The sequence below is a fragment of the Dermochelys coriacea genome, chromosome 5, assembly GCF_009764565.3.
Source record: "Dermochelys coriacea isolate rDerCor1 chromosome 5, rDerCor1.pri.v4, whole genome shotgun sequence".
NCBI classification, from domain to species: Eukaryota; Metazoa; Chordata; order Testudines; family Dermochelyidae; genus Dermochelys; species Dermochelys coriacea.
The window spans coordinates 8,941,974-8,950,819 of NC_050072.1; the positions used below are offsets into that span (position 1 = coordinate 8,941,974).

Genomic DNA, 8,846 nt, shown 5'->3' on the forward strand with positions numbered 1-8,846 from the left:
AAAGACCTCAGGAGGTCATCTAGTCCAACCCCCTGCTCAAAGCAGGACCAATCCCCAACTAAATCATCCCAGCCAGGGCTTTGTCAAGCTGGGCCTTAAAAATCTCTAAGGATGGAGATTCCACCACCTCCCTTGGTAACCCATTCCAGGGCTTCACCACCCTCCTAGTGAAATAGTGTTCCTAATATCCAATATAGACCTCCCCCACTGCAAATTGAGACCATTGCTCCTTGTTCTGTCACCTGCCACTACTGAGAACAGCCGAGTTCCATCCTCTTTGGAACCCCCCCTTCAGGTAGTTGAAGGCTGCTATCAAATCCCCCCTCACTCTTCACTTCTGCAGACTAAACAAGCCCAGTTCCCTCAGCCTCTCATAAGTCATGTGTCCCAGCCCCCTAATCATTTTTGTTGACCTCCGCTGGACTCTCTCCAATTTGTCCACATCCTTTCTGTAGTGGGGGCCCCAAAACTGGATGCAATACTTCAGATGTGGCTCACGAGTGCCAAATAGAGGGGAATAATGACTTCCCTTGATCTGCTGGCAATGTTGCTACTAAAGCAGCCCAATATGTCATTAGCCTTCTTGGTGACTAGGGCACACTGCTACTCATATCTGGGTTCTCATCCACTGTAATTCCCAGGTCCTTTTCTGCAGAACTGCTTCTTAGCCAGTCGGTCCCCAGCCTGTAGCGGTGCATGGGATTCGTCCATCCTAAGTGCAGGACTCTGCACTTGTCCTGTTGAACTTCATCAGACTCCTTTTGGCCCAATCCTCCAATTTGTGTAGGTCACTCTGGACCCTATCCCTACACTCTAGTGTATCTACCTCTCCCCCCAGCTTAGTGTCATCCACAAAATTTCTGAGGATGCAATCTATCCCATCATCCAAATCATTAATAAAGATGTTGAACAAAACCAGCCCCAGGGGCACTCTGCCTGATACTGGCTGCCAACTAGATATCGAGCAGTTGATCACTACCTGTTCAGCCCAATGATCTAGCCAGCTTGCTATCCACCCTATAGTCCATTCATCCAGTCCATACTTTTTTAATTTGCTGGCAAAAATACTGTGGGAGACCGAATCAAAAGCTTTGTTAAAGTCAAGATATATCACGTCCTCCACTTTCCCCATATCTGCAGAGCCAGTTATCTCATCATAGAATGCAATCAGGTTGGTCAGGCATGACTTGCCTTTGGTGAATCCATGTTGACTGTTCCTGATAACCTTACTTTCCTCCAAGTGCTTCAAAATGTGCATGTCAAGCTTTTCTAAATAGTCCTCAACCTGCTCTTTCATCTCTATCCCATAATTTTCACACCTATTTTAAAAATCCTACAGTAATCTGCACAGCTCTGCACTACTGTGATAGCATTGAAAGCACAGGACACATGGTCCTGAGGTATTTGCAGAACCTCAACAGGAGCTTCATGGAACATGATTATTTCCTGGGTGAGATGTGCTCTTCCCGGGGTAATGATGGTTTGCTTGATGTTGGGCTTTTGGTTTGGTAAACCAGGGTCGTCAGTTCAAACCTTGCAGGAGCAGGTTTGCAGACTCATTTGCCTTGGCCAGAAGTGGATGGTGGGAGGAAGCTTCCCTTATAGCGACTTTGCCGTGGCAAAGGAATAAAAGCCAGCTGTCTATAACTCCCAGGTAGGACAGCAGCATTTTACCAGAAGTGGGGATCAAACCCACGCAGACAAATGTCCATTGGAACTTAAGTCCAATGCCTTAACCTCTCGGCCATCCTGGTGAGTGCTACAAGCCTTCCCCCGCAGAAGAATGACTTCTTGGGATGTCATCAACGAGCCCACTGCCTTGAGCACGTGACTAGGGCAGGCGCAACAACACTTAGGTCGGCATTGGAGCAGAGGGAAGCCAACTTTCAGCCTGGCTCCATAGCTCAGGGGTTAGCGCACTGGTCTTGTAAATCAGGGGTCATGAGTTTAAAGCTCACTGGGGCCTGTTCATCGATTTCTGACAGGGCCTGTTGTTCCTCAGCAGTGTGGTGCTTCCCTTTCCTTAGGTTTTTATTAGTTTTTGGGAGGGGCGCAGCAGGGGTGGGTGCCAGAGGGCTTTTTTAAAGAGAAGCAGCAGCTTAAATTCTTATACCATATTATATATGTTCAAAGGGTAGCAGCAGCAAAAGGGGCCTAGCAGAAGTGAGATTCAGACCCACAAAGGCTCATGCCCATTGTGGCTTGAGGCCAACGCCTTAACCACTCAGCCTTTCTGGTGAGCAGGCAAGAGCAGCCCAGCCATTACATCCACAAATGTCTTGGGCGTGCTATGGCGCTCTGGCTTTGGATAACTACCCAGCACTCCTGTGTCTCAAAGGGGTTCACAAAATGCTATGCTTGATTAGGAAACTGTCTCTCTGCATGTGATTGGCTAGTTGCTAGCGGCTTGCAGTGCAGGGAAGGTGAAATTGGACCCCCTTGGTCAGAATTTGTGAAAAATCTCCAAATCCAAAGCAAAGACGTAGGGTGCCGCTGATCCTGTGAGGGAGTGCTCCTGCTCCTGCTGCTCATAGCAGCATTGTGGGCTTGGGAGACTGCTTATGACCCAGGGGTTGGGAGGATGGGGTCCCAGGCCCCCTATCTCCAAGGCACCAAATGAGCTTCCAGAGGCTCATTGTGGAGCCTCACTTGATCTCCCACAACTTGAATATTAAGCCTTCCGCCATTCCTTCTGTTGGTGGGGGACAGTCTGGCTGGAAAGAATTGTGGCCACCAGGTCATCACATTGGGTGTAATGGACCTGGTTCTCCCAACCTCAACCCCGTGCTGAGTACACCTCTGCCACATGCTGAGGGCACCTTTGCCACCCCGCTGAAGGACCGCCTGGATCAGAGAGGTTGAGAAAAGGGAGAGAGTCTTGGGTCAAGTGTCTACTTTCCATAGGGGGCAGCGGGATGGCTGCTCTGCTCTGCACAAAACCCTGAGCCAGAGCGAGGTCTCCTATAAAGGCTTTAGAGCCAGCTTCCCCAGGAACATGAGGTGCACTCCGGGTGTGTGGTGGCTCCCTTCCAGTCACGCTATGCTCCCAAAATGAAGGGATCTCTGCACCCGGGCCGGTGCGTGGCGGTGCAGCACCTGGCCTTGTTTTATGGCAGTGGTCTTGGAAGGTGGGGGCCCTGAGGCAGGGGGCCTAGGAAAATCATACTTCTGATTGTCTTCTGTGCCAAAAAATTAAAAATTTTGCACACTATATTTCAAATTTCTGCATAATTCTGCAAATTTTATTTGTCAAATAAATTTGGAGGCTTCAGCATGGCATCAGGGAGCACAGGCTGCCGGTTGCACAGAGGTGAGAAATCACTGTGAAGATCCCCTCCACCTCTAGACACGGACTTAGAAGTGAGGCTGTACCCAGCCCTGACAGCGCAAGTACAGGGCCTGACCCAGAAACACCCCAGGGCCCTGCCCCTCCATGTCAGGTGCACCAGCTGTGAGGACACAGGCTCAGCAAGGCAGGATCCAAGTGTGGAGGGATTCAGGTGTGGGTTGAGAGGGTTCTTTGTCATGCAATCTGGGTGTGGGTGGCTCAGTGGGGGATCTGTGTGCGGGGTGGGAGCTGGATGTCCAGGGGCTTGCTGGGGGGTTCTGGGTGCAACAGTAACAGGACTTTGAAGGGGAAACCAGGTGAATGTGCTTGGGGCTCAGCAGGCGGGCTCTGGATGTGAGGGGGGGATAGAGCTAGGCAGGAGGGTCTGGGTATGAGGGGCTCAGTGGGGGGTCCAGATGCTGGGGGATGGGGCTCAGTGGGCTGGGGATCCAGGTGTAGCTGGTTGGGGCTTGGTTGGGTCAGGATCAGGGTTCAGGTGGCTCATCGGGTTGGTCCAGGTGCAAGGGGAGTGGGGCTCATTAGGGGGCTTCTGGGTGTGGGGGGTTGAGGATCGGTGGGAGGGTCTGGACATGAGGGGATCTGGATGTATGGGGGTTGGCTGGATGGGGGACTAGCTCCCTGTACAGGGATCACTCCACCTGCAGCTGAGGAGCAATGGGTGCAGGAAGCAGGGTGGAGCTGAGCAGGTCAGGGGGAGGTGATTTTGCAGAGCTTCCCACAGCTGGGGGAGAAATTTGAGGGTGGGTCTGACTGGGCCCCGGATACCATGCAGGAGAATAGGAAGTCCTGGCCTCCCCAGCCCAGCCAGGACTAGCAGCTGAGCCTGGTTCAGGGCAGCAGCCCCCAGTTGTGTCTTCCCCAGTCCCACCTCCTGCCCCAGAGTGATTTACCTCTCTGCCACCTGCCCTGGCCACCCAAAACATACTTCTGGGGAGGGTTGCATGATCACTCTTCTGGCTTCCCTTTGCTTCTCCATCAGAAAGTCCTTTTTCTGCAGGGAATCAAAGAAATCTGCAGGGGACATAAATTCTGTGCATACACAGTGGCTCAGAATTCCCCCAGGAGTAAAATCAGCAATTTCTAGGGCCAGATGTGCTCTTCCAGGAGAGATGGTGGTTTGCTTGATGTTGGGTTTTTGGTTCAGTAAACCAGGGGTTGTGAGTTGAAACCTCACAGTAGCAGGTTTGCAGACTTTATTTGTCTCATACAGTGGCGAGTGGCTGGAGGGAGCTTCCCTTATAGTGGCTGTGCCATGGCAAAGAAATAAAAGCCATCTTCCTAAAGCTCCCAGGAAGGAGAGTGGTATCTTACCAGAAGTGGGGATTGGATCCACGCAGACACACATCCATTAGAACTTAAGTCCAACGCCTTAACCTCTTGGCCATTCTGGTGAGTGCCATAAACCCTCCCCAGCAGAAGAATGACTTCTTGGGATGTCATCAACGAGCCCGCTGCCTTGAGCGCGTGACTAGGGCAGGCTCAGCATCAGTTGAGTAGGCATGGGAGCAGAGGGAAGCCAATTTGTTGCCTGGCTCCATAGTTCAGGGGTTAGAATACTGGCCCTGTAGACCAGGGGTTGTGCATTCAAAGCTCACTGGGGCATGTACAGTAGCTTCTGGCAGTGTCTGTTGTCCCTCAGCAGTTGGGTGCTTTCCTTAGGTATTTATTATTTTTGGGAGGGGCGCAGCAGGGCTGGGTGCTAGAGGGCTTTGTTAAAGAGAAGCAGCAACCTGAATTATTATACCAGTTGTTCAAAGAGTAGCAGCAGCAGCAGGGGCCTAGCAGAAGTGAGATTCAGACTCATGCCCATTGGGGCTTGAGCCCAACACCTTAACCGCTTAACCATTCTGATTAGCAGTCAAAAGCAGCCCAATCGCTACACCCACAAATGTCTTGGGCGTGCTATGGCGCTCTGGTTTTGGATAACTACCCAGCACTCCTGTGTCTCAACGGAGTTCACAAAATGCTATGCTTGATTAGGAAGCTGTCTCTCTGCGTGCGCTTGGCTAGCTATGGAGTGCCTGACCAGTGGCTTGGAGTCCAGGCGAGGTGAAATTGAACCCCCTTGGTCAGAATTTGGGAAAAATCTCCAAATCCAAAGCAAAGACGTAGAGTGCTGATGGTCCTGTGAGGAATTGCTCCTGCTTCTGCTGCTCATAGCAGCATTCCGGGCTTGGGGGATTGCCTATGACCCAGTGGTTGGAAGGATGGACCCCACAGACCCAACGGCTACAGGTTAGCCTCCAGAGGCCAACTATGGAGCCTCCTTTGGTCTCCCGCAGCTCGACTATTAAGCCTTCCTCCATGGCTTCTCTTGACAGGGAACAATATCCCCAGTGGCATGTGATTTGGGAGACAGCCTGGTTGGAAGAAATTGCTGCCACCGTGTGATACATAAGGCAATGCCAGAGGCTTGTGGTAGAGAGCTTGCACTTCTGCAGGGAGCAAGGACCAAAAGGAGAAACTCCCCAACATGAAGGGCTCACTGCATCTGGCCCGGCTCTGTGTATGGTGGTGCAGCACCTGGCCTTGTTATAGCTAGACATTCAAAGGGAGAGAAGGCATTCTAGCTCCTGTGTTAGTGAGTTTTCTTTGTGAGTTTAAACTTCACAGGGGCTTGGGTGGGTGTTCTTAGAAGGGTGTGTGTGGAGAGTGCAGATAGTCTGTAGTTTAGTTCTGCCATTTAAACCTTTTTCCTATAAAACACCGTTCACAGCATTATTTCTTCCTGTGTCATAGGATAGCTACAAGTATTCTTCTGTGGAGAAAGAAATAACACTTCCATCCCTAGGACCTTTCTGGAGAGGATTGAAGAGTTCCTCTATGAAAGGATAATTGAGATCTTTCAGGAGGATTAATGGGACTTCCCTGTGGACATAAACCAACTCCTCTGTATGGTCCCCTCTTCCTAACATTACATGGGAATGAAAAGTAGATAACAATGCTATATGTTTTGATTGCTTTTCTAGCTCTTCTACCATGGGTAAATCAATGAAAAGTCTATATCTGTGTTCTCGTAAGTTAGGGGCCCCATGATTGTAATTGGAAAGAAATGCATATACTTACCCGAGTTTTGTTTCCCTTCAGTGGGCTTTCCCGTTCTCCACTACAGGGATTGACTTGACTGAGGTTGAGACTCAAAAAAGTCCTGACTCATGGTATACCTGGACCTTCTGGTCACATGTCCCCCATCCTCCTCCAACTTAAGACCATACGAATGGCCATACTTGGGCACATCAATGGTCCATCTAGCCCACTATCCTGACTTCCATCGGTACCCAATGCCAGTGCTTCAGAGGGAATGAACAGGTAATCATCAACTGATCCATCTCCCATCATCCATTGTCACCTTCTGGCAAACAGAGGCACTTAAAAACATGGTTTTGCATCCATGCCCATCCTGACTAATAGCCATTCATGGACCTATCCTTCCTGAACTTATCCACTTCCCCCCTCCTCATTTTTCACACCAGAAACCTGTGACTTGGGTCCCTGAGAGGTATCCACAGAGGTGGTGGGGTCTCCGCCATTTATGGCATGTAGCTAATTGTAAAAGCGGCAGGGCTGCGGCGCAGCCCCAGATCAGCTGTTGATCTCCCTGGCCTTCTGGAATGCCTGCAGCAATTCCTTGCTTTTACGTAGTACTGCTGCTGTTTCCTGTCTTTTCCAGATCTGGTGCTAGCCCATTGTGGGCCCTAAGCAGGAATATTCCCTCCCACACACAAGCACCGAATACTAAAGCAGGTAAGTTCTTATCATAAAAAAGCAAATAGAGGGCCCTGAGCTGCTCAGGGGCCTAAGCAATTGCTTAGTCTGCTTATTCCTATCGCTGTCTCTGGTCGTATCGCTGCTCTGGCATCCCCCATGCAATATGTGCATAGATGTCCACATTTCTACATCTGGTCTACTGCTGTACTTGCATAACCTCTTCTCCCCACGTGCCCAGGAGATCCAATATCTCCTGCCTACTCCAAGCCAGAGCAGGTCTGGAGTGAATAGGCTGCATGGTCAGCAGGGCAGTTGCACACTGCAATGGAGAGCTGCTAGGTGCGCTCACCACACTGGACAATCAGGTTTTAAAGGGGTGGGTGGCATTCATGACCCCTGGGCAGTGAAGTTCACAATTTTGGTCACAATTTTGACCAGAGCCATCAGTACTGGGCATTATGGGACAACTGCTGGAGTATTGTTAGGTTGAGGTAGGTAATGCAGTGTCTATATTTGCGCTAAGTTGAACTCAATACACTGACCATGGCTCAGTGTCTCAGAGGGAAGTTGTGTTACTGTGTTGGTGTCATGGAGAGCTTATGTCAGCTGAAGATAAATTTAAGTGTAACAACACACACAATGAGGTCGATGCAAAGCGGCTTACGTCAACCGAACTTCATAATGTAGACCAGGCTCAAATCTCGGCAACTCTCAGATCAAACTCCTGAGGTTGTTTAATATATGCCCCGCCCTTGTTCAGGGCTGGGCCTAAAGTCACAAGCTAAAGTCCTAAGTAGGCTGCTGGGGAAGACAAAGGGATCTAATTCTAGCTCATTTTACTCCTGTTGTATAGTATTTGCCCCATAAGTAGCCTCACAATACAGATGACAGAATTGGGTCCCAACTTTTTGAATTTCTGTGATAGGACTTAAAGGGTTTAGTCAATCTTAAGCAATCACAGTAGCCTCTCAGGCCCTCTCAGTGATGTAAATTTTCTAGAATATTTCAGTACATTGATCAATAGATTTTTTTTAACTTCCCCTTCCTAACCACATAAGCTGCACAAGGTGAAAAAATGTCACTGAATTAATATTTATTTTGCAACATAAAAGAGTCCAGCACTATCCACAAATAGCCTAATTAATTGGGATTAATTCCATGTGTAAAGTTTGGCTCTGCAGGTGTTGATGGAGTAATACATCAAAGAGGCTTCACCTCTGTACAAAATCAATGCTAAAATAACCTTGATTACTGTTGCTGTTGATGTCCCATATACCACTAATCAGTCATGGTTTGCAGTGAACATTATTATGAACAAATATTATTTGTTCTCTTATTGGAATTTTTCAAGAGCCAGTGGTAATATTCACTGCAGTTCGCTAAGAGAAGGCTTTCACCCTTGGGAAATTGTACAGGCTGCCTGGGAGCACATGGAAATGGTCAAAGAGGAAAATTACTTCAGCCTGGAAATAGAAAATAAAGCAAATTACATTAAAATGGAAGTAGCAGATTTTTTTTCTCCACTGGATTTAGAACTGGAAAGTACATTTTAAGCAATGTCGGATTTCTAGAGGAAATGCTTTACAATAGAGGAGTGCATTGTCTGGAGATGGTTGGGTCTGAAATACCTGACCTGCAAGGTACCCAAACCTAATACCACCAAAGAAAACCTCTGAGTGAAAGCAACTGACTCACCTTTAATAAAGCTCTCCATCAATTTCTGTGATTGCTGCTTTTATTCAGAGTGAGTAAACACCGGCCAGGCTGGTCAGGTTGTCTCATGGCCCTT

At 49.0% G+C, this 8,846-nt stretch overlaps 1 non-coding gene across 1 annotated transcript; it reads right to left on the reverse strand.

The window, feature by feature from the left end:
* Nucleotides 1-1,671: 1,671 nt before the first annotated feature.
* Nucleotides 1,672-1,754, reverse strand: TRNAL-UAA. Its single transcript has one exon. It is a non-coding gene; the product is annotated as a tRNA-Leu (tRNA).
* Nucleotides 1,755-8,846: the final 7,092 nt, after the last annotated feature.